General features: G+C 37.0%; 1 pseudogene; it reads left to right on the forward strand.

The window, feature by feature from the left end:
- Nucleotides 1–2,623: 2,623 nt before the first annotated feature.
- LOC150004685 (nucleolin pseudogene) lies at nucleotides 2,624–21,339 on the forward strand (annotated as a pseudogene).
- Nucleotides 21,340–22,506: the final 1,167 nt, after the last annotated feature.

Raw genomic sequence — 22,506 nt, forward strand, 5'->3', positions numbered from 1 at the left:
CCCAAGCAAGAAGCCCAAATAATGGAAATACTAGAGCTCAGCCAAAGAGAAACAATTATCACCCAAACTCCTACTTGTCTATAGTAACCTTTCATTTTTCTCTTGCTGATAACTTCTGTGGCCCACCCTAATTTGTATAAAAGCCTTCTATTTCTTATAACTCCTAGACTATCTCTCTGCTTGCTAGATGAGATGCTGCCTAGTTCATAAATCTTTAATAAAGCCAATTTGATTTTCAAATTTACACTGTTAAATTTTGCTTATTAATACAACATATCTCTATTGGCCATCTCTGTGCCTTCCTTGGAAATGTTTCTATACAGGTCCTACACCTATTTTTAAGTGGATTGTTTTTTTGTTGGTGGTGGGTTTTTTTGTTGTTGTTATTTATTTATTTTTTTGAGTTGTATTTTTTGGATTTTAGCACATATCGAAAGTACCATTTGCAAGTATCTTCTTCCATTCAGATGAATGTAAATTAATGAAACTACTATGGCAAACAGTATGGAGGGTCCTCAAAAACTTAACAATAGAACCACCATATGATCCAACAACTCCACTTCTGGGTATTTACCCAAAAAACATGAAAACATTTATTTGTAAAGATATATGTACCCTATGTTCATTGAAGCATTATTTACAATATCCAACATGGGTACAACCTAAGTGTTCATCAATGGCTTACTGGATAAAGAAGATGTGGTACATATACATATACAGTGGGAGACTACTCAGTCTTTTAAAAAAATGAAATATTGTCATTTGTGACAACAAGGATCTTGAGATCATTAAACTAAGTGAACTAAGTCAGAAGGAAAAGGACAAAAACTGTATAAATATATGTGGACTATAAAGCAAAAGTAACAAATGAAATAACAAAACTCATAAACACAGAGAACACCATGGTTGTTAACAAATGGAAAGGGTTAGGGGTACACAAAGTGAGTTAAGGGGGTCAAATATATGAAAACAAAATAAACCCTAGATTTTGGGTGGGAGCATGTAATGAAATATACAGATGTCAAACTATAATGTTGGTACACCTATAAATTATATAATATTATTAACCAATTTTAACTCAATAAATTCAGTGAAAAAATATTTTTCAATGTTTTGCAATAACTTTTAAATAAATCAAGTATTTTGGGGTATTTTTAAAATTATATTTTATAGATTATGCTATTACAGTTGTTCCAATTTTTCTCTCTTGCTCCCCTCTACCCAGCACCCCAACTCACTCAAGCAATCCCCATACCATTGTTCATGTCCATGGGTCATGTGTATAAATTCTTTGGCTATTTCATTTCCTACGCTGTACTTCACATCCCCATGGCTATTCTGTAATTACCTATTTGTACTTCTTATTCCCTTCACCTCTTTATCTGTTCCCTCCATACCCCTCCTATCTGGCAACTATGAAAACGCTTTCTGTATCCGTGATTCTGTCTCTCTTCTTCTTTGCTTAGTTTGTTTTTAGATTCAATTGACAGATATGTATTTTTTGCCATTTTATTGTTCATAGTTTTTATCTTCTTTTTCTTAAATAAGTCCCTTTAACATTCCATATCATAATGGTTTGGTGGTGATGAACTCCTTTAGTATTTTCTTGTATGGGAAGCTCTTTATCTGCCCTTTGACTCTAGATGATAGATTGGCTGGGTAGAGTAATATTGGTTGTAGGTTCTTGCTTTCATCACTTTGAATATTTCTTGTCAATTTTTTCTAGCCTGAAAAGTTTATTTTGAGAAATCAGCTAACAATCTTATGGGAACTCCCCTGTAAATAACTAATTGCTTTTCTCTTGCTGCCTTTGAGATTCTCTCTTTGTCTTTAACCTTTGGCATTTTAATTTTGATATGTCTTGGAGTGGGCTTTTTTGCATCCATCTTGTTTGGGACTCTATGCTTCATGTCTATTTCATTCACCAAATTAGAGAAGTTCCCTTTTATTATTTTTTCAAATAGATTTCCAATTTCTTGCTCTTTCTCTTCTCCTTGCAGCATCCCTATGATGTGAATGTTGGACTGTTTGATGTTGTCCCACAGGCTGCTTACACTGTCCTTATTTTTTTGGATTTTTTTTCCTTCTTGTTCTGATTGAATGTTTCTCATTTCCTTATGTTTCAAATCATTGATTTATTCTCAGCTTCATCTACTCTACTGTTATTTCCTTGTAAATTGTTCTCTATTTCAATTAGTGTATCCTCCATTTCTGACTGGATGCTTTTATGCTGCTGAGGTTCTTACTAAATTCCTTGAGCATCCTTATAACCAGTGTTTTGATCTCTACATCTGATAGATTGCTTATTTCCATTTTATTTAGTTCTTTTTCTGGAATTTTGATTTGTCCTTTCATTACGGCCATGTTTCTTTGTCTCCTCATTTTGGCAGCCTCACTATGTTTGTTTCTATGCATTAAGTACAGCTTTTATGACTCCCTGTCTTGGTAGCATGCCCTACTGTAGTAGGTTTCCTTTAGAGTCCAGTGGCACAGCCTCCCATAATACCCAAGCTGGGTACTTGAAGTGTACCCTTCACGTGGGCTGAGTATACCTTCTGCTTGTAGTTTAGCCAATTGCTATTGGCAGATATTCACTCAGGCCAGCCAACTGTAAAGACTGGCAATGACCACTGACCACCAACTTCTGCCCTCTGTGGAGGATAACCTGTGTAGAGGTAAGGTGGTAGTGCATCATTGTGGTCTGTAGCCATCCAATGAGTGTGCTGGCCCTGGGGATTCCTGGGTGGTGCAAGCCAAGTTCAGACTCTTGTGTTTTGCCCAAGGCCACCCTACATGAGCTATAAAACAATCTGAGATGGCTACTACTTGTGCTGGGCTTGGAGATTCCCAAATGAAGCCAAGCTGTGAAGCTAGGCTAACTGCTGCTAGTGCTTGTCTTGGGGCCACATAACAAGTGGTACAGGGGCTGAGTACTAACTGAGGTTGGTGGTTGCTTATTTGAGAGGATTTAGGAAGTTGTGAGGCATGAGCCAAGACCAGCCATTCATATGGAAAATTCACTGTTAACAGCTTTGGTGGCCCATAAGTTGGGTGGGACAGAGTCTTCAAGGGCCTCCAGCACAGAGCAAGCAGTATTATCCAGGTAGATGGAGTCTCAGATATGACACCTGCCTGCCTGCTCTGTGACTCTGTTGGGGAGAGGGTTCATAAAAGAGACAATGGCCTCTGTTTGCCTTTCTGTCTGGGAGGAAGCTATCCCCCAGCTCTCACCTTGATGCCAGACACTTCGTTTTCTCTCTGTATATCACTGGTGCCTTTCAAGCTGCTACCCTGGTGCTGGATCTCAGAGGGAGTGTCTGTGTGTGAGTCCTTTAAGGGAAACTGGTTGGGACTCCAGAATTTTCTTTCACCAACTCAACCTTCACTGATTTTTGCAGCCAGAAGTTATGGGGGCTTATCTTCCTGACATTGGAACCTGGGGTTTGAGGGCCTGGTGTGAGGCTGAGACTCCTCATTCCTGAGATATCTCTTCTGAATTTTTATCTACCCCTCCTACTAGGCTGGATGGATATAGTTTATTTTTTTTTCATAGTTGTCAGACTTCTATTCAACATGATTTCTGATGATTCTGAGTGATAGTTGTTTATATTTTAGTTGTAATTTGATGTGGTTGTGCAAGGAGGCAAGCCGCATTTACTCATGCTGCTATCTTGACCTGAACTCCAATAAAACAGGTATTTATCAAAAAAATATATACCTCATCTGAGCAATCAGAATTCTACCAAACAGTCTCTTGTAAGTGTAACCCTGTGAAGTACAAATGGTTTTAAGACCCCTGTGTCCCCAACCCTTCCTCCATGATTTGCTTAGTCCTAAATTCCACCAAAAGAAATATATTTGGACATGATGAAAACAATAATAAATATGTTTACATTCTATTTGTAAATATTTTTTGTCTTTGTGAATTTGGCGAACTCAAATTCTCACCTGATGTGTGAATTCACGATGTAAGGAGATGTTATGTGAGCAGGGATAGAAATACCTCTGGATGAAATTGCTCTTAAATGGTAAATAGTATAAAATTAAGCCTAATTACTCTATGTTCAAATGTTTGGGGCCCAATGAAAAAAGTAACCATAAATGGTCAGACTATGTCACCTTTAAATAACATTCTCCTAGATGACCCAGGACCCAACTTTTTACCATCAAAAGAGAGTTTTATGCAAAGGGTTCTTTTAATAATGTAATACCATATTAAGTCATTCTAAGTTGTTATCAAGAATTCATTATCCTGTCATTTGGCAGGATTTCTGCAGAGGGAATATCATTAGAGAAAGGATAAATCCAATATCTTGGATAAGATCTATGAAGCTTCAGCCCTTATTTATTTATTTTTATTTTAGCTCAGTAGATTTGTGGATCTGAATCAACTCCCTAATATTCAGTTCTCTAAGGTGACCATTATGCATTGTCTTCCCAGATCTGTTTTTTATTTTTATTTTTGTCTCTCCTTGAACCCTAAATTGAATCATGTAACTCTTATCCCTCATACAATTAATGTGATTCATATAACTCAGGTGAAGCTCCAAGGGGAGAGTCTAATGAAAACATACCAATCTGTGTGAGACACTTCTCTTGTAACTCTAACTGGCCTATGGGTGGCCAGGTGACCCAAGTTTACCCAATCAGACTTAAAAAAAAAAAAAAGAACTTACATTTTAATCTAAGGAGAAAAAATACTCTTTCTCACTTCCATTTGATATGAGTAAGTAACTAAGGTGTCTTGGTTTGTATCAACAGCCAATGGAGTTCCATGATTAAATCAATGTCATATCTATTGACAGACGAGATGGAAAGAACTAAGCTCCCTAATATTGTTCAACCACTGGGTCCATCAAGAAGAAAGTTTGTTCACCTCTAGACTTTCTATTAAGTGAGATAAAAAATATACCTTATATTTAAGCCAGTTAAATACCAGCTTTTGCGATATAAAAGAAAAATGACTGCATTGAGTGTCCATATTTATTTTTAAATGTATTTAAATTCAAAAAATTAAAATGTGTATTGGGAGTTGGACTAGGTTGTACTTATTAGAATTTGGGAAATAAGCTATAATAGAAAAATATGTTACAATTGGCTTGGTTCATGATTTTGAAGTTAGAATGTCCACTTAGGATTTATGACCTATAATTAGAAGTGGTTACAGTTCAGTGTCTGTTCTTTCATAGATGGCAGCCTAAAAAATTTTGGACCTCATTGATACTAATTGAGTAGATAATTGAAAGGATAGATGATTGACCTTTTCTAGATTTTTCATTTGTAAGCATATGAGTATATGAACTAGCTCCTATAAGAAAAATAGATATACTACTGAGAAGAGATAAAAAGAAAATTCTGTTTAGGTGCCATGAAGAATCTCTAACTCACATAATAGTTTTTCTTATAATTAATGACTACTTACCTAAATCTAGAGTTATTAAATAGTTGTATCCACTTCCAGAATTCTTTATCTCCATGTTATGTCTTGCTTTGCTCTTCACTGTATGTCTTGCTATACATTCTCTTTAGACTTGACTCTGAGCTTGGGTTTCAGATACAACTGCTTTAAAAAGCAATTAAAATTTTTTTTCCTCCAAACAATTATGTAAACTCTTTAAAATATATTTTAAAAGATATCGACATATAATTAAAGTTACTATTTATACATTTATACCATTAATACAGTTTTCTAGCAAAAATCATTTATATTCTCACCATGCTCCATACCATCTTAATAAGCACTCAGGTGTATGAGTGCTTGGTTTGAGCCTGAGAACAAATATAGATCAATGCAATCATCCAAAAATATAAAGTTCAATTTAAAAATAGCACTTATTTACTAGCTAGGAAATGTGTAAGAGGTTAGACCAGGTTGGCTATTTCATAAAAAGAATTCCAGATATTGAAGGAAATATGTTATATAGGGGTTCTTACCTTGACTAATTTTCCTGAGGAGTTTTAGTTTTTAAATTTTTTCTTTGTTGTTGTTGTTTTAATCAGCCATTCTGCACCTTCCAGCTACAGAAAAGTGAAACTTGGTTACATATTATGATACAGCTACATTATTTCAGTATACCTTTAAATGCAACCCTGGCTGGTTTGGCTCAGTGGATTGAGCGTCGGCCTGCGAGCTAAGTGTCGCTGGTTCGATCTTCCAGTCAGGGCACATCAGAGAAGGAAAACTCTGATTCCAAAAAACCTCCACTGCCTTGCGGCATACCTCTTCAGGGGAAAGGCTAAGGGAGTAAACCCCGACAGAAAATCCGGAGCCGGAGTCCCTAAGGCGGTTTGACGTTGTAGTCAACACCGGCAACTCCTGCGGCGCACCTGAACCCAAGCTGTATTGACTCCGTCTTTCCCTTGGATCCTTCAGCTGCGAAGAGAGGGGGGGTCTGCTGCATGGGCAACAGCAGACCCTCCATATCACCCTGCCCAGGCTCTGTAGCTTCAGCTTCACTGGAGAGGACACTCCAGCATCATCACAAGATGTCGATTCAACACGGGAGGAGACAGATACCGTGTCACTCCCGAGTCGGACTGCACTACCATTCTCGACACTTAAGAAGCTACACCATCGTCTCTCGAGACGGACGGCTGCCGACGACGACCTTTAAATGCATAAAATTGTTTCTTATCTTCACTTTCAACTGTCACATGCCTTACTTTTCCGTGTATACCTGTTAGATTTTTTCATCATATCTCAAAGTAAAGGCTTTGAGAAAAAAAGTAAAGAAGGAAAGAACACCTCGAGGAAAAATTTTGTGAGTATTAGGAATAATCCTATCTTCTAATATTGTCAGAGCACAAAATTAAACAAAGATATACTTTTTTTCTCAGAAAAATTATTAACAAAATGATGAAAACACATTAGGCAAAATTTTAAGTATTAAAGTTTGTCATTTTGGTGCATCATCATTGTAAGATACCAACAACTCAGAGAAAAATGTTCTAAAAAGTTTTTGCAGGAATCATCCAATTTGAGAAGATAGAAATTCTACTGTTTTTTAAAATGTCTAAACAAGTGACACAAGTAATGACATATATTTGCTTTTTTAGTTAAAGTGGATTTTGTTTTCTACTGCTGTGAAAAATCTGGGCAAATTTTATACATTCCTTGAACTATTCAAAAGCTGTTTTAAAATGAATTTTTAAAAGCCACCACAAATAGTAGGCATTTGATAAATGTTTTTAAGAATTGAATTGATCATGAAGCAACACACAGGCCATATGACAAATAGAACAGAGACTCTTTTAAAGGTGATTCATGCTGAAAAATAAACAGTTGAAGAAACAGTGGCTTGTATTACAATCTATTAAACACTAAATGCATTAATATGATGGGGTAATAATAGCTCTATCAGTATAAATTTAGACCACTTATATTTATCCAAGAAGAAAAATGTGGCAGACTGTTAGTGATTAAGTGTGCAAGTAATAATTTATAGATCCTCCTAGTTCCTGCATGGCACTGGATCATGATGATTTCAACATTCTCAGTAGGAGAAAACCAACATGACACTAATTTATGAGAATGCTATGAAACGAAAATCTTAGAATATGAAAGTTCCAATACAGAATAAAAACAGGCATTTTTAAAACTAATATTTGACTTCAATGATATTTGTTAAAAATATAACCAGATAAATAACTACTATGGAAAATACATCTCCCTAATATTGTTTCCATCTTTAAACTAAGATGCCCAGCTGAAATCCTACATTTTCCAGGCTCCCTTTTCACTGTAATGGGCCATGAGAAAAAGTTCTATTCAATGTGCTTTAAGGGAAAACACAGTTATCTTTACAAGGGACAGGCCCTGCAGGCATGGCCTTTACCCTCGGTCCTTTCTCCCTGGTTGTATTTAAGCCACTTGTATTTGAGTTTTTACTTGCAGCCAAAGCCAACACTAACACAAACATGGGTCTGACATCTTATGAGCAATGTATTATTAAATAGAATGTGTCTTCAAATCACAGGAAAATAACCCAATGCATATAAGCAAACTAATACAATGAATTTTTACCTCTTTAATAACATAAGCTGGCAGTAGCAGTTTCTTAATGGCAAAGAATTTCCAAGGACTTAAATGAAGCTTTGTTTTCTCTTTCTTGTGGATGCAAGTGGAACCATAAACTCTTTCTAGCTTGATGCAGGGAACTCCCTATGGCAGACAGGAGACTGTCACCACACACACACACCCCTAAATTACAAGTAATAAATTGTAAGGTAAAATCTGTAAATCTGTTTGGCTTCAAGTAACAAACTAGCCTATAAGGAATTTAAAACTATTTTACCTGGCTTGCAGTTGCCTATTGAATAAAGGTAAAATATGTAAAAAATAAAACTCAATTGAGCAAAGCTTAACAGAAAGTTCTCGGTAATAGGAACCACATTTTTAATGAATCAGATCAGCTGTCTAGATTAAGTCATTGTCATTTAGATAGCATCTCCTTGTCAGGTTACTTTCCAGAGACAAAATGACCCAGGCACGTCTTAATTTTGAAATCACTTATCAGCACAAACCAAATCACTTCCAATACATTCTTAAGATACAGAAACATGGAACTTGAAGCTTCTTCAACTTAATTCTGTATCTCTCTTTGTCTAATATGTCAATTGTCTTCCTGAAATCCATGGCAAGAGCAAGGGATTCATTTATTTTGAATATTCAGTGATTCTTATTTTAATTTTCTGTGAGAATAATTGTGTTCTTTGAACAGCAGAGACTTAAAGAACAAAAGAACAAATTTTTAAATATACCATATGAACTTATAAAAGAGTATAAATATTGCTCATTGTTTTTTTAATGAAGGTCATTCATATTTTAGTATAAAACTGTAATTGAAACTCACTCAAAAGATTATGCCTTTTAAGTTACACTAATGTCTGTTTGGGGTATGGTGGGGGGAGCGTGTTTTCAAAATTATTTCAGCCTAAACTGAGTTTCCATTTTCTACACTACACATTTTGAAAGTGTATTTTTATTTACAGCATTACACCTGAGAATTATAAATGTTCTAAACAATATGGGTCTAAAGATTGTTTTTAAACTAATATTCACATCTTCCAGGGGAAATATATGGTAATAAAGTTAAGCTTCAGCCAAACTTGTAGACACACATCTTAGGTTCTCCCAGATTTACTAGTGCTCAATTCTCCACAACTGTGGAAAACATAAGATAGTCTATCTTTGACATTTTGATATACAAATTTCACTTTTAAAATTACAATATTCATAAAATATCTTGAAAGAATAGACTTCTTAATTTGTGAGAGGTATAGAGAAAAAGTAATATGGGGACCAAATGTTAACATGTGTTTTCTGGACAACATGAAATCAGGCCGTTATTTCTGAAACTTTTTCATTGCATTAAAATATTACAGAGCCAAAGTTTGCCCTCCAATAATTTTTTTCAAAGTTACTTGAGTCCATATGTTTCTAGAAGCTGAGTCTGTTTCATTGCATTTCAAGGTCTAATCTTTCAGTTATTATACAGTCAGAATCTCCATATAATTGAAATTTTGTTTGTGCAGGAAAATATATTTGAATGTTTCCTGAAGCAAAATGTGGTCAAAGGCTGTTAAGAATTAGGGTTAGTGAAAAATAAATTGCAGATCTCCAAAACACCTCTGTACCTACTACTTTTCATACAATGTGTCTTCTTTCACTTGAAAAATGAAGAAGACTTCTGAAAACACAGAAAGTAATATTTAGATAATATTTGTTTATAGCTATCTCTAAAAAGTTAACAATGTCCTTTGCTAGTGAATAAAATTTAAAATTCTATGTAAAGTACCATAAATAAATTTTTTTAAAACAAAGAAAAACCTAGACTGTAAGTGATTCTGCTTAAAACTGTTATTTTTGAAAGTCTGGTTGCCAATTTAATACCATGTGGCCATTAATTGTGCAATATAAAGTAAAATATTATGTGCTTTTCTATATAATTAATGAATCTTAAATTCAAGAATTTAAAAGACAAAAAATTATTTTATCAGATTCCAGATATTCACAAACCTCTGTGTAATATCACAAATCTTCTTTTAAAGTTTTTGAACATTTCTCATTTTTCCTGTAAAGCTGTATTCATTTTTACACCAAAAGTACCTGTTTCATTTTTCAGATAATAATAGGAAAAACTCTGACATCTGCACAAAATATGTCTATCCTCATTAGATCTACTTGCTCAATTAAATTCAAGTTTCTCTGTCCAAAAGGCATAAATCTGGGTATTGATTTAACTATAAAATTGTGAAACTCCCAGTAGTCTTCTAAAACTTGGATGAGCATGTAAGGTTTTAAAATATCAAGTTATTCCAGTATTTAATACACATAACTGCTTCCAGCAGACTAAAGGCACAGCTGCCCATTCCATTTGAAGAGCTACAACTAGCCTGCTAGCCAGTATCTTGCTACTTTCTTTTTTGTTGTTGTTGTTTTTGGTTTTTTTTTTCAAGTGTTTGCTTCTATTTTATGCAGCATGAGTTTGCTACCTTCTGAACATGAACCATATCACTGGCAGCCAAAATCAATAACCTATCTAATCAAGGCCCTATAAACTAACAACAGACCTTGGTGCTCTGTTCCTATAAAATGCAGTTCATTCTAAGTCTTTCCTTCCAAATTAGTCTAACTCTAAATTTATTATCCTCTTTTGACAAGGTTAGAGTATTGTCTACCTAGATTTCTAGAAAGACCCTTTTGGGGAACACTCAATTACCTCTTGAAAGGGGGAGAGAAAGGAAAAGAAAGAAAGACATCTCTAAACTTTCCCTTAAATCTTTTTCTTTAGCTTCAATTTTCTTTTGAGAGCAAGGAGTCTTCACCATGAAGCTTTCCTGCAGCAATCAGCTACTTCTTTCCAAATTAAAAGTACTATGTAAATATTTCATAGACGTCTCTTATGTGAATTGCACAATATGAAAAGGAGATGTTGAAGAAATATTTCTCTAAATCATACCAACTAAGAAATCCATGAAGTTTTGCAGTGTAAGCCACAAATTCTCCTTCCACAAAACATCATGTGTTTGTTGATTCCCTGGAACCTGTGCCTCACAGCCTTCACTCAATGACTTCAGAGTATATTTGATATTTATGTTTACTTTAAGCTTCTTCAAATAATATTTTCCATCTTAAAAACTGAGGATTTTTGCATTGAAAGATTATTCATATGTAGCATTATAAGCAAAACCAAAAATTTACCCCCAAAACATCCCTCCCATATCTGTCACATTAAACACATATGTGCAAAACCACTTTTCACAACAGCAATGTTCCTTTCACATTTTGGTTTAAAGAGTCTTTCTTCCCAGCTAGACACTGAGCAGTTTCTGGACAGCGATCATGTCTTCACCTTGTAACTCTACAATGTTTATATTACAAGAGCAATTTTAGCATAATCAGTGTTAAACACATAGCTATTGAATTGAATGGAAACTACTCAACTGAATCAAATGTCAGCAAAGACAGTGGTGTGAGTTTCACTCATAGCCCATTATTTCCTCATGAAGTACAATCAACAATCCCCTTTAGAATAGTACAAGAAATTAAAACTTGTTATAAACATAATAAATTCAAAATAGGCTTCTAAATTGATGGATAAGCAGAAATGATACTATGTAGGGCAAACACTCCTAAGTAAGCCTAATATTAGAAAAGAGAGGCCATAAACAAATGTTGATATGGAAATGTTAGTGCTGATGTGGGCTTCTCATGCTAAATTTAATGGCATTCTTATCTGCACTCATTGGTCTCACCTGCTGTCTTCTTTCAGGATCTACTGATAGCCCTGTATTTCAAAGACATAATCTCATCTACTGCTTTGTTTACAGGCTTTGTGTCCATTCTCCACTTTACCTTGAAGGCATGCTTTTGCATTTATTGAAAGTTCAGCATGGTCCAACTTATAAGTACATGAGTCTTCCTAATGGTATAAGCTTTATATGCTGCTTTTCTTTAAAAAGAGCCACTTCTGACTCATGTTCCATAGGTTATGAGTTTTTTGCCAATAGGGGTGATGGATAATTCTTATCCGTCACCCCTTTCCCTTAATTCCCTTCAGACCAACTTACACACTTTTTCAAGACAGCAGCTGAAGGAAAGAGGGAATCTGTGTCCAGGAAATATTGAAGTTTGCTGGTCTGTATGGTGATTGAATCTGTGCCCTTGAACACTTCGAGTCAGCTAATGCTCTATCCAAGACACCCTAAGGACTAGGACAGCATTGGGGGACGCTCTAGGCCCTGAATTCAGAATATGAGTTTTTCATGAAGTACGTCTTTGAGGACAGGAACAATGCTTTATTTTTCACTCCTTAAAATTGCTTCTGTAAGGGTGGTATTGTTCTGGGTGAGGGCAGCAATTTGAAATTGAAAACCATTATTTTTATATTCAGATGTAGTCCAAAATCAGTAACTTTAGTCACTCTCACTACCAGCTAGCTGTTCAAATGATTCATCAAGTTCAGTGATAAGATAACATTAGCACAACCTGCGATGACCACAGGCTTCTTCCAGTATAAAGCCTTCCACTGCAGCCATCTCCAGCACAGCCCATTACCATGAAAGATTCAGCAGCTACAGTTCATAAAGCAGTCAGTGCTGATGTCCATCTCATTCTGTGATACCCATTTGTTCCCCTAACACTCTTTATGCTGACAATAAAGCTGTTGCATTTTGTTGATCAAATATCCAAGAGATATAGATCTCCCAGTAGGAAAAAATTTGGAGTTTCCTAAGCAGAACTTGAAAGGAGTATTCTGGCCATGTTTTTCTCAACTCTCAGTCACTGTGTTTTCACAGGCATCTTACTAGATTTGTGTTATTTAAAATACAAGATATTGTTCGCGTCAAAAACTATGAAAATTCAGGCTCAATTTTATTTTGAAAAATACTGCATTAAGACATGTTCTTTTCTTATTTATAACATTTCATAAGGTTACCTTTCAGAAGATGCTAGAATCCTGCTCAAGTGCTTTATAAATGCAAAAGTCACTCTATATTTGTACCAATTACTATGTAGTAAATAAGCCATTTTTCCCTTCAATTTACTTTTTAAATATTTGTTAGCTAACTACAGTTTAATATGCAAGTATATAGAACTGCACTGTCCAAAATGGTAGCCATTAACCACACATAATCATTGCGTACTTGAAATGTGACTATTCCAAATTGAGATATGATGAAAGTGTAAAAAACATATAGGGTTTCAGACCGAGTACCAAAATAAAAACAATGCTTATAATGCTGACACGTGAAAAATGATAATATTTTGAATATGCTGAGTTAAATAAAATATTATTTAAAAATTTTAATCTTTTTAATGTAACTACTAAAAAATTTTAAGTTATATATACAGTTCACATTTGAGGCTTGCCTTATATTTTTGTTGAATGTCTCTGATATAGAGATGAAGCTGGTTCAGAATTCAAGTAAAACAAATAATATCAATAAAATATAATAATTTCTAGCCCTACTCATCTCCAATATTCTCTTTCCCTAGATGGGAAGGAAAAGATCTGTTAAGACACTTACTGCACAAATTATGAACCTCAATGATATAGAATTTACTAAATTTCTGTATTAGGCCAGTGTTCAATGTCAAAGATTCTAAAAGAAAATTGCCACTTCTTAAACTGCCACAGCTATTTTTGACAAGTCTGAAATAGAAGGAAACTTTTTTAACATAATAAAGGGCATCTACGAAAAACCTACAATGAATGTCATACTTGGTGGTGAAAGATTGAAACAAGTCTCCTAAGATTGGGAACAAGATACAAATGCCTTTTCACCACTTATTTTAAGTGCTATACTGGAAGTCCCAGCCAGTGTAATCAGTCAAGAAAAAAGAAAAAAAAGGCATGCAGATTGGACAGAAGTAAAACTATCTGTATTTGCAGATGGCATGGCCTATCTTTAGAAAATGTTAAGAAACACACACACACACACACACACACACACAAATTAGAACAAGCAAGTAGAACAAAGTCACAGGATATAAGATCAATACACAAAAATTAATTATATTTCCATAAACAATGAAAAATCCAAATATAAAATTAAGAATACCTTTCATAATAGCATCAAAAATAACAAAATATTTAAGAAGAAACTTACAAAAAAAGAGTTCTAAAGTTGAAAATTACAAAACGTTGCTGAGAGAAATTCTGTAAGATCTAAGCAAATAAAGTTCATGGATTGAAATATTCAACATTATTAAGATGACAATAATCCCCAAACTGATCTATGGATTCAATGCAATATCTTTCAAATTTTCAAGATGATTTTCTGTTTTGTTTTGTTTTGTTTTCAGAAATCGACAACTTGATCTCAAATTCTGTATGGAAATTTAAAATGTCTAGAATAGTCAAAGCAATTTTGAAAAAGAAGAACATAGAGGATTTTCATTTTCCAATTTTGAAATTTACTATAAAACTAGTTATCAAGACACTGGTATTGGCATTAATGATAAACATATAAATCAAAGGAACAGAGCTGAGTCCACATGTAAGTTCTTGTGTTTATGGTGAAATTAATATTCAACAAACAGACCAAGAAAGTTCACTGGAAAAATTATAGCCCTTCTAACAAATGATGCTGATACAATAAGCTATCCAGATATGCCTGTATTGCTATGAACTTTCCTCTTAGGACTGCTTTTGCTGTGTCCCATAGGTTTTAGGCTGTTGTGTGTTTATTGTCATTAGTTTCTAGAAATTTCTTGATTTCCTCTTTGATGTCATTGTTAACCCATTCATTATTTAAGAGCGTGTTATTCATTCTCCATGAGTTTGGGTGTCTTCGATTTTTTCCCCTGAGGTTGATTTTTAGTTTCAAGACATTGTGGTCTGAAAAGATGCTTGATATAATTTCAATTTTCTTGAATTTGTTGAGGCTTGTTTTGTGTCCTATTATGTGGTCTATCTTTGAAAATGTCCCATGTGCCTTTGAAAAGAATGTATATTTTGCTTCTTTGGGGTGAAAAGTTCTACATATATTAGTTAAGTCCATGTGGTTTAGTGTGTTGTTCAATGTCTGTATATCTTTGGTGTTTCTTTGCTTGGATGATCTGTCTATTATTGATAATGGAGTGTTGAAGTCCCCTACTATGAGTGTGTTGTTAATATCCTTCTTGTGGTCTTCTAATATTTGCTTTATGTATTTGGGTGTTCCTATGTTGGGTGCATATATGTTTATCAGTGTTATATCTTCTTGATGGATCGTTCCTTTAAGTATTATGAAATCTCCTTCTTTGTCTCTTTATTGCCCTTGCTTTGAAATTCGTTTTGTCTGATATGAGGACTGCTACCCCAGCTTTTTTTTCAGGTCCATTTGCTTGAAATATTTTTTTATATCCCTTTACTTTCAGTCCATGTAAATCTTTTGTTTTGAGGTGTGTTTCCTGTAGAGAGCAAATATGTGGGTCCTGTTTTCTTATCCATTCCGTTACCCTATGTCTTTTAATGGGAGCATTTAATCCATTTACATTTAACGTTATCATTGACATGTATTTATTCATTTCCCTTTTGTATCTCTGTTCCTCTACTCTTTTTTTGTTTTTTCTCTTCCTTTTTCTTAGAACATTCCCTTTAGCATCTCTTGCAATGCTGGTTTTGTGGAGATGTATTCTTTTAGTCTTCCTTTGTCTGAGAAACTCCTTATTTCACCTTCTATTTTGAATGAGAGCCTTGCTGGGTAGAGTATTCTTGGTTGTAGGCCTTTGTTTTTCATTGCTTCAAATATTTTTGACCATTCCCTTCTGGCTTGTAATGTTTCTGTTGAGAAATCGGTCGATAGCCTTATTGGAGCTCCCTTGTAAGTTATTTGCTGTTTTTCTCTTGCTGCTTTTAGGATTCTCTCTTTGTCTTGGAATGTTGCCATTTTAACTATGATGTGCCTTGGAGTGGGTTTTGGGGGGTTCCTCTTTATTAGAACTCTCAGTGCTTCTTGGACTTGTATAACTTTTTCTCTCATCGCGTTCGGAAAATTTTCTGTCACTATTTCTCCTATCAGTTTTTCAATTCCATGCTCCTTTTCTTCTCCCTCTCTTATTCCTATGATCCTGATATTATTTTTTTTAATGCTATCTTGTAATTCCCTTACATCTTCTTCATACTTTTTCAATCTTTTTTCATTTTATTGTATTGTCTGGGAATTTTTTTCTACATTATTGTCTAGCTCACTAATCCGATCCTCTGCTTCGTTTTGTCTGCTTTTGATTGATTCTACTGTGTTTTTCAGTTCAGAGATGGTATTCTTCATTTCTTCCTGGTTCTTGTTGATAATTTCTATGTCTTTTTTTATGCTGGTGTAGTTCTCTGCAAGTTCCCTGTAATTTTCTTGGAGCTGTTAGTAACTTCCTTGGAGGTTGTCATAGTTGTTTTTGAGGTTTTCGAGCATATTGAGCTTCTTCACCACCATAGTTTTGAATTCCGTGTCTGACATTTGGGCTATATCTATTCCATCTACCTCTCTTTCTGGGGATTCCTCTTTTCTTTTCATTGAGAGGTTGTTTCTGCGTCTTACCTTGTTGGATTCTTCTTGTTTGTTTTTGTTATTTGGATTTGTCTGCTTTGCCTTCCCACCTTTGTGGTATGAGATTCTTTATAGGAGGTCTGGCGGTTTCAGTGGTGCAGTCTCTTTGATCTCCTGAGCCTGATGTTCTTGGGGTACCTTTTATATCGTTTGTTTATGCTGTCTGGTTATATTTCAGATTTTTTTGTTAGGATATTCCCTCTGGCTTGTTGATTGAGAGTCACTCTATCCACTTTACCTCGAATTCTTTTGTGGAGATGTCCGTTTTAGCCTTGGTGTGTCGCCTTCTTTTTCTGCGTCCACAGCTGGTCTAGTGTGGCGGTTCAGAGGTTCTTGTTTCTTGCAGCAATGGTGTGCACCCATGGTTGCCACAATGGTGAGCACCCGTGGTTGCCGGCACGGCAGGCTCCCTTGCTGCCCGCCGGAGCCAGTTGAGGTGTCCTTGCGCGCGAGCCCCTGCACAGGCGGGATGGCCGAGAACTTGCCCCATGATTGGCGCCTATTGTCCCCGGGCTGAGGTATTTTCCCGCTCGCGCACCCACGCCCTTAGTCCTGCTTAGCCGAGCTCCAGGAGTTGGTCTCTCGCCTCTTAGGGCGGGGCCGCAGACACTTGTGCTCAGTAGAAGTGAGCGTCTGCAAGTAGCTGCCGCCCACCCGCTGTTCCAGCGCCGCAGCAGACTGCCTTCCCTCACCCGTCTGGGCGGGCACAAACAGAGCCTGCGCTAGTGGTCTGCTTTCCGGCCTGGGGCCCGGCGCCCACGGGGCCTGTCTAGGGGTAGCTGCGCACGGTCCTCTGCGTGTTCAGTGGGCCCTCCCTGTGCCCATTGGGGCACTGATCTTATGTCCGTTGGGGAGTGTCGGAGGGACACCTGGACTCACGGCCCCGTGCACCTGGACCAGTGAGTGAGAGCACTTCCCTATGCATGCCCCCGCGACCCAAGGGTAGGGTTGGAGAGTGGAAGAGTGCGCCTCTGCGCCTGCGCTCCTCAAGAATGGCCTACCACCCCCAAATTTTCCTCCCCCCTCCACCGTCCACTAGAGAAAAATATAAAGGAGAATTGTGTTCTCACTTGCCCGGCAGCATGCTGTCTCCTGCCCTTCAGCGCCAATACCACTTGGTCGAGTCCCGTCTCTGCCAGCGGGCAGAGATCTGCTCTCCTCCCAACTCCTCTCCCGGGTAGCCTGTGGTCGCCAAAAAGCCTTTGTGTACTTCCAGCCACAACTTGGGCAGCCGCCCCAGTCAGGAATCCCGTTTTGTCCCCTTTCCCTCCGCTATCCTCACTAAACAGGTTGTTCCCAGATGGATTTTCTCTAATCCAGCAGTGCCTTGGCTCAACTCCCGCCAATGTCCAGCTGCTCACTGAGATGTTCTGTCTGCAATTAGCCCAAACTGCAGACAGGTCTCGGGACCTGAAACTGAAGCCTCTCCTCACTCCTCCGCCATCTTCCCCTCTCCCAATAAGCTATCCATATGCCAAACAAATAAATAACATAGTTCCTTAACTTATAATATAGACAAAAATTAAATCAAGATGTATTATAAACTTAAAGTAACAGCTAAAACAATATAACTTTTAGAAAAAAAGAGAAAATATGTAAGATCTTGGAATAGGTAAAAATTTCTTAGATATGAAATAAAAAACATGATCCATAAAAGAAACTAATTAATAAATTGAACTTCATCAAAAGTCAAAATGTTTGCACTACAACAGATATCACTTAATAAATAAAAAGACAAGTAACAGATTGGGTTAAAATACTTGTATGACATTTATGTGACTAAAAATTTATAGCCAGATCATAGAAAGAACTCTTATGCTCAATAATAAGATAGATAATTTAAAAAAGGACAAAATATTTAAATAGACATTTCACTAAAGATAATCAGATAGCTAGATGGCTAATAAGCATATGAAAATATGCTCAACATTATTGGCCATTAGAAAAATACAAATAGAAACTACAATGAGATATGATTTTATACTTACTAGAGTGGTTATAGTAAAAAGACAGACAATAAATACTGGCAAAAATGTGAAGATATTAGAACACTCATACATAGCTGATATAAAAGTGAAGTGCTACAGTGATTTTTGGAAAACAGTTTAGAAGTTTATCAAATGCAACATGAATTTATGACCAGCAATTCCATTCCTAGATATATACCCAAGAAAAATATCAATAAAAATGTATGTAAACAGAAAAATTTGGAAATGAATGTCCTTACTAGCATTATTTTTAACAGCCAAAAACTGGAAATAACCTAAATGTCCATCAACTGGGTGAATGAATAAGCAAATGTGATCTATCCTTACAATGGAATACTATTCACCAATAACAAAAAAATAAACTATAGACACATGGCACAATATTGATTAACCTCAAAAATATTATGTTCACTGAATGAAGTCTGATATGTGGTGATTGCTGGGGGTGGGAGGTATAAGGGAACTAAAAGGTAATGTAAAAAAAAATACAATAAAAAACAAAGATATGAGTCTCGAGCTCTAGCTGGCAGTGCAACGTACGCGCTCCGGATCTCCAGTGCCAGCGGCCGCCATCGACGTCGTTAGGTTCCTTTGGGCTCATCTGCGCCACTCACCCGCCACACATTCGGCCATCATAAGCCGCCATCCTGGTGAAGCTCGCAAAGGCTGGTAAAAACCAAGGTGACCTCAAGAAAATGGCTCCTCCCCCAAAGGAGGTAGAAGAAGATAGTGAAGATGAGGAAATGTCAGAAGATGAAAATGAAGAAAGCAGTGAAGAAGAGGTGATCATTCCTCAGAAAAAAGGCAAGAAGGCTACCACAACTCCAGCAAAGAAGGTGATGGTTTCCCCAGCAAAAAAGATGGCAGTTGCCACACCAGCCAAGAAAGCAGTTGTCACCCCTGGCAAAAAGGCAGTGGCTATGCCTGCTCCTGGCAAAAAGGCAGCAGTCACGCCAGCCAAAGCAGTAGCCACACCTGGCAAGAAGGGAGGTACACCAGCCAAAGAATTGGTAGCAGCCCCTGGTAAGAAGGGAGTGGCCACCCCAGCCAAGGGAGCAAAGAACAGCAAAAATGCCAAGAAGGAAGACAGTGATGAGGAAGATGATGAAGACAGTGAAGAGGGGGAGGGAGGATGAAGATGAAGATGAGGATGAATTTGAGCCAGCAGTGAAGAAAGCTGCTGCTGTTGCTCCTGCCTCTGATGATGAGGATGAGGATGAAGATGATGATGAAGATGATGAGGATGAGGATGATGATGAGGACGAAGATGAAGTAGATGACTCTGAAGAAGAACCTATGGAGGTTGCACCAGCCAAAGCTAAGAAAGTTGCAAAAGCTGTTGTTGTGAAGGCCAAGAGCACAGCTGAGGATGAAGATGAAGAGGATGACGACAAAGAGGACGATGAAGATGAGGAAGAGGATGAAGAGGGTGAAGATGAGCCAGTCAAAGATGCAGCATCTGGAAAACGAAAGAAGGAAATGGCCAAACAGAAAGCTGCTCCTGAAGCCAAGAAGCAGAAGGTGGAAGCCACAGAACCAACTACAGTTTTCAATCTCTTTGTTGGAAACCTGAACTTCAGCAAATCTGCCCCTGAATTAAAAACGGGTATCAGTGACATTTTCGCTAAAAACGATCTTGCTGTCGTGGATGTCAGAATTGGTATGTCTCGGAAGTTTGGTTATGTGGATTTTGAATCTGCTGAAGACCTGGAAAAAGCCTTGGAACTCACAGGTTTAAAAGTCTTTGGTAATGAAATTAAACTAGAAAAAACAAAGGGAAAAGACAGTAAAAAAGATCGAGATGCAAGAACACTTTTGGCTAAAAATCTGCCTTATAAAGTTACTCAGGATGAATTAAAAGAGGTGTTTGAAGATGCTATGGAGATCAGATTAGTCAGCAAGGACGGAAAGAGTAAAGGGATTGCTTATATTGAATTTAAGACAGAAGCTGATGCAGAGAAAACCTTGGAAGAGAAGCAGGGAAAAGAAATAGATGGGCGATCCATTTCCCTGTACTATACTGGAGAGAAAGGTCAAAGTCAAGACTACAGAGATGGCAAGAATAGCACTTGGAGTGGTGAATCAAAAACTCTGGTTTTAAGCAACCTTTCATACAGTGCAACAGAAGAAACTCTTCAGGAAGTATTTGAGAAGGCAACGTCTATCAAAGTGGCCCAGAACCAAAATGGCAAATCTAAAGGGTATGCATTTATAGAATTTGCTTCATTTGGAGATGCTAAAGAAGCTCTAAATTCCTGTAATAAGAGAGAAATTGAGGGCAGGGCAATCAGGCTGGAATTGCAAGGACCCAGAGGATCACCTAACGCGAGAAACCAGCCGTCCAAAACTCTGTTTGTCAAAGGTCTGTCTGAAGAGACTACAGAAGAGACATTAAAGGAGTCGTTTGATGGCTCTGTTCGGGCCCGGATAGTCACAGACCGGGAGACGGGCTCTTCTAAAGGGTTTGGTTTTGTAGATTTCAACAGTGAGGAAGACGCCAAAGCAGCCAAGGAGGCCATGGAAGATGGTGAAATCGATGGAAACAAAGTGACTTTGGACGGGCCAAACCTAAGGGTAAAGGTGGCTTCGGGGGTCGTGGCGGAGGCCGAGGTGGCTTTGGAGGCCGAGGTGGTGGCAGAGGAGGCCGAGGAGGATTCGGGGACCGAGGCCGGGGAGGTTTTGGAGGTCTAGGAGGCTTCCAGGGAGGCAGAGGCGGCGGCGGCGACCACAAGCCACAGGGAAAGAAGACGAAGTTTGAATAATTTCTTCTATTCCTGTCTTTCCCTCTTCCGTTTGAAAGGACGGACTCTGGGGTCTCTACTCTGTTACCTGATCACTGACAGAGCCTTCTAAGGACATTCCAAGACAGTATATGCAGCCCTGTGGTCTATTTGGAAATCCGCATAGATAACATTTCAAGGGAGATACCTTGTTGGTTTTGACTGGATATTCATATAAACTTTTTAAAGAGATGAGTGATAGAGCTAACCCTTATCTGTAAGTTTTTGAATTTATATTGTTTCTTCCCATGTACAAAACCATTTTTTCCTACAAATAGGTTTTTTTTGTGTGTGTTGGGGGGTATAAAGGAAAGAATGTCTTATCATGACTTCGCTTCAGCAACTTTGGGACAAATTAAAGGTCCTAAACTCTGATGCCAGAAAAAAATAAAATAAAATAAAAATAAAGATATGATTAACATTTTTTAAAGGTCTTATACAAAAGACTACGTCATATATGATTCCATTTATATGAAGTGTCCAGAAAAGACAAAGCTATAAAAAAGGAAAGTAGATTAGTGGTTGTTTGGGATGGAGAGGGAGTGGGGAGTGAGGGATTTACAATAAATGCCACATGAAGAATCATATTGGGATGGCAAAATATTCTAAAACTGGTTTATAGTGGTGGTTGCATAATGTGTTAAATTTACTGAAAATATTTGGAATTGTACACTTGACAAGGGTGAATTAGCTGGCATGCCAAATACAGTTTTAAAAAAGAAACAACTTACAATCTCGACTTTAAGATCCTGTGAAGTCCAGCTTCATTCTACCCAGGCCACAAACACTGGAAGGGTATAAAACTGTAAACTGGAGTCAAGCAGACCCAGCTTCATATATGACTACTGATTACCAATTGTGTGACTTGGATGAGTGATTTCCCCTCTCTGAGATTTACAATATTCATCTTAGATTTATAATCTTCATCTGAAAAATAGAGTTAATATTAATGTCTACTTACAAGACCATCTTGAGAATTAAAGGAGGCAATTAGCCAACAAAATTAGACACAAAGTAAGTGCTCATGTATTGGTAGCTAGAATTATTAACTACATTTTCAAATTACTGCCAAGCTTTTCCAAAATAAGTTTGGTTTTAGCTCTTTTGATTAAGTTACTGGCCCTAGACATTTTAGTTTGGCATATTGTATTAGCGTTATCTTCATTAACGGTCTCTAACCCTCTTGCCCACCAAAATTACTTCTT

Source organism: Furipterus horrens, unplaced genomic scaffold (genome assembly GCF_987537825.1).
Source record: "Furipterus horrens unplaced genomic scaffold, mFurHor1.1.pri manual_scaffold_7, whole genome shotgun sequence".
NCBI lineage: Eukaryota > Metazoa > Chordata > Mammalia > Chiroptera > Furipteridae > Furipterus > Furipterus horrens.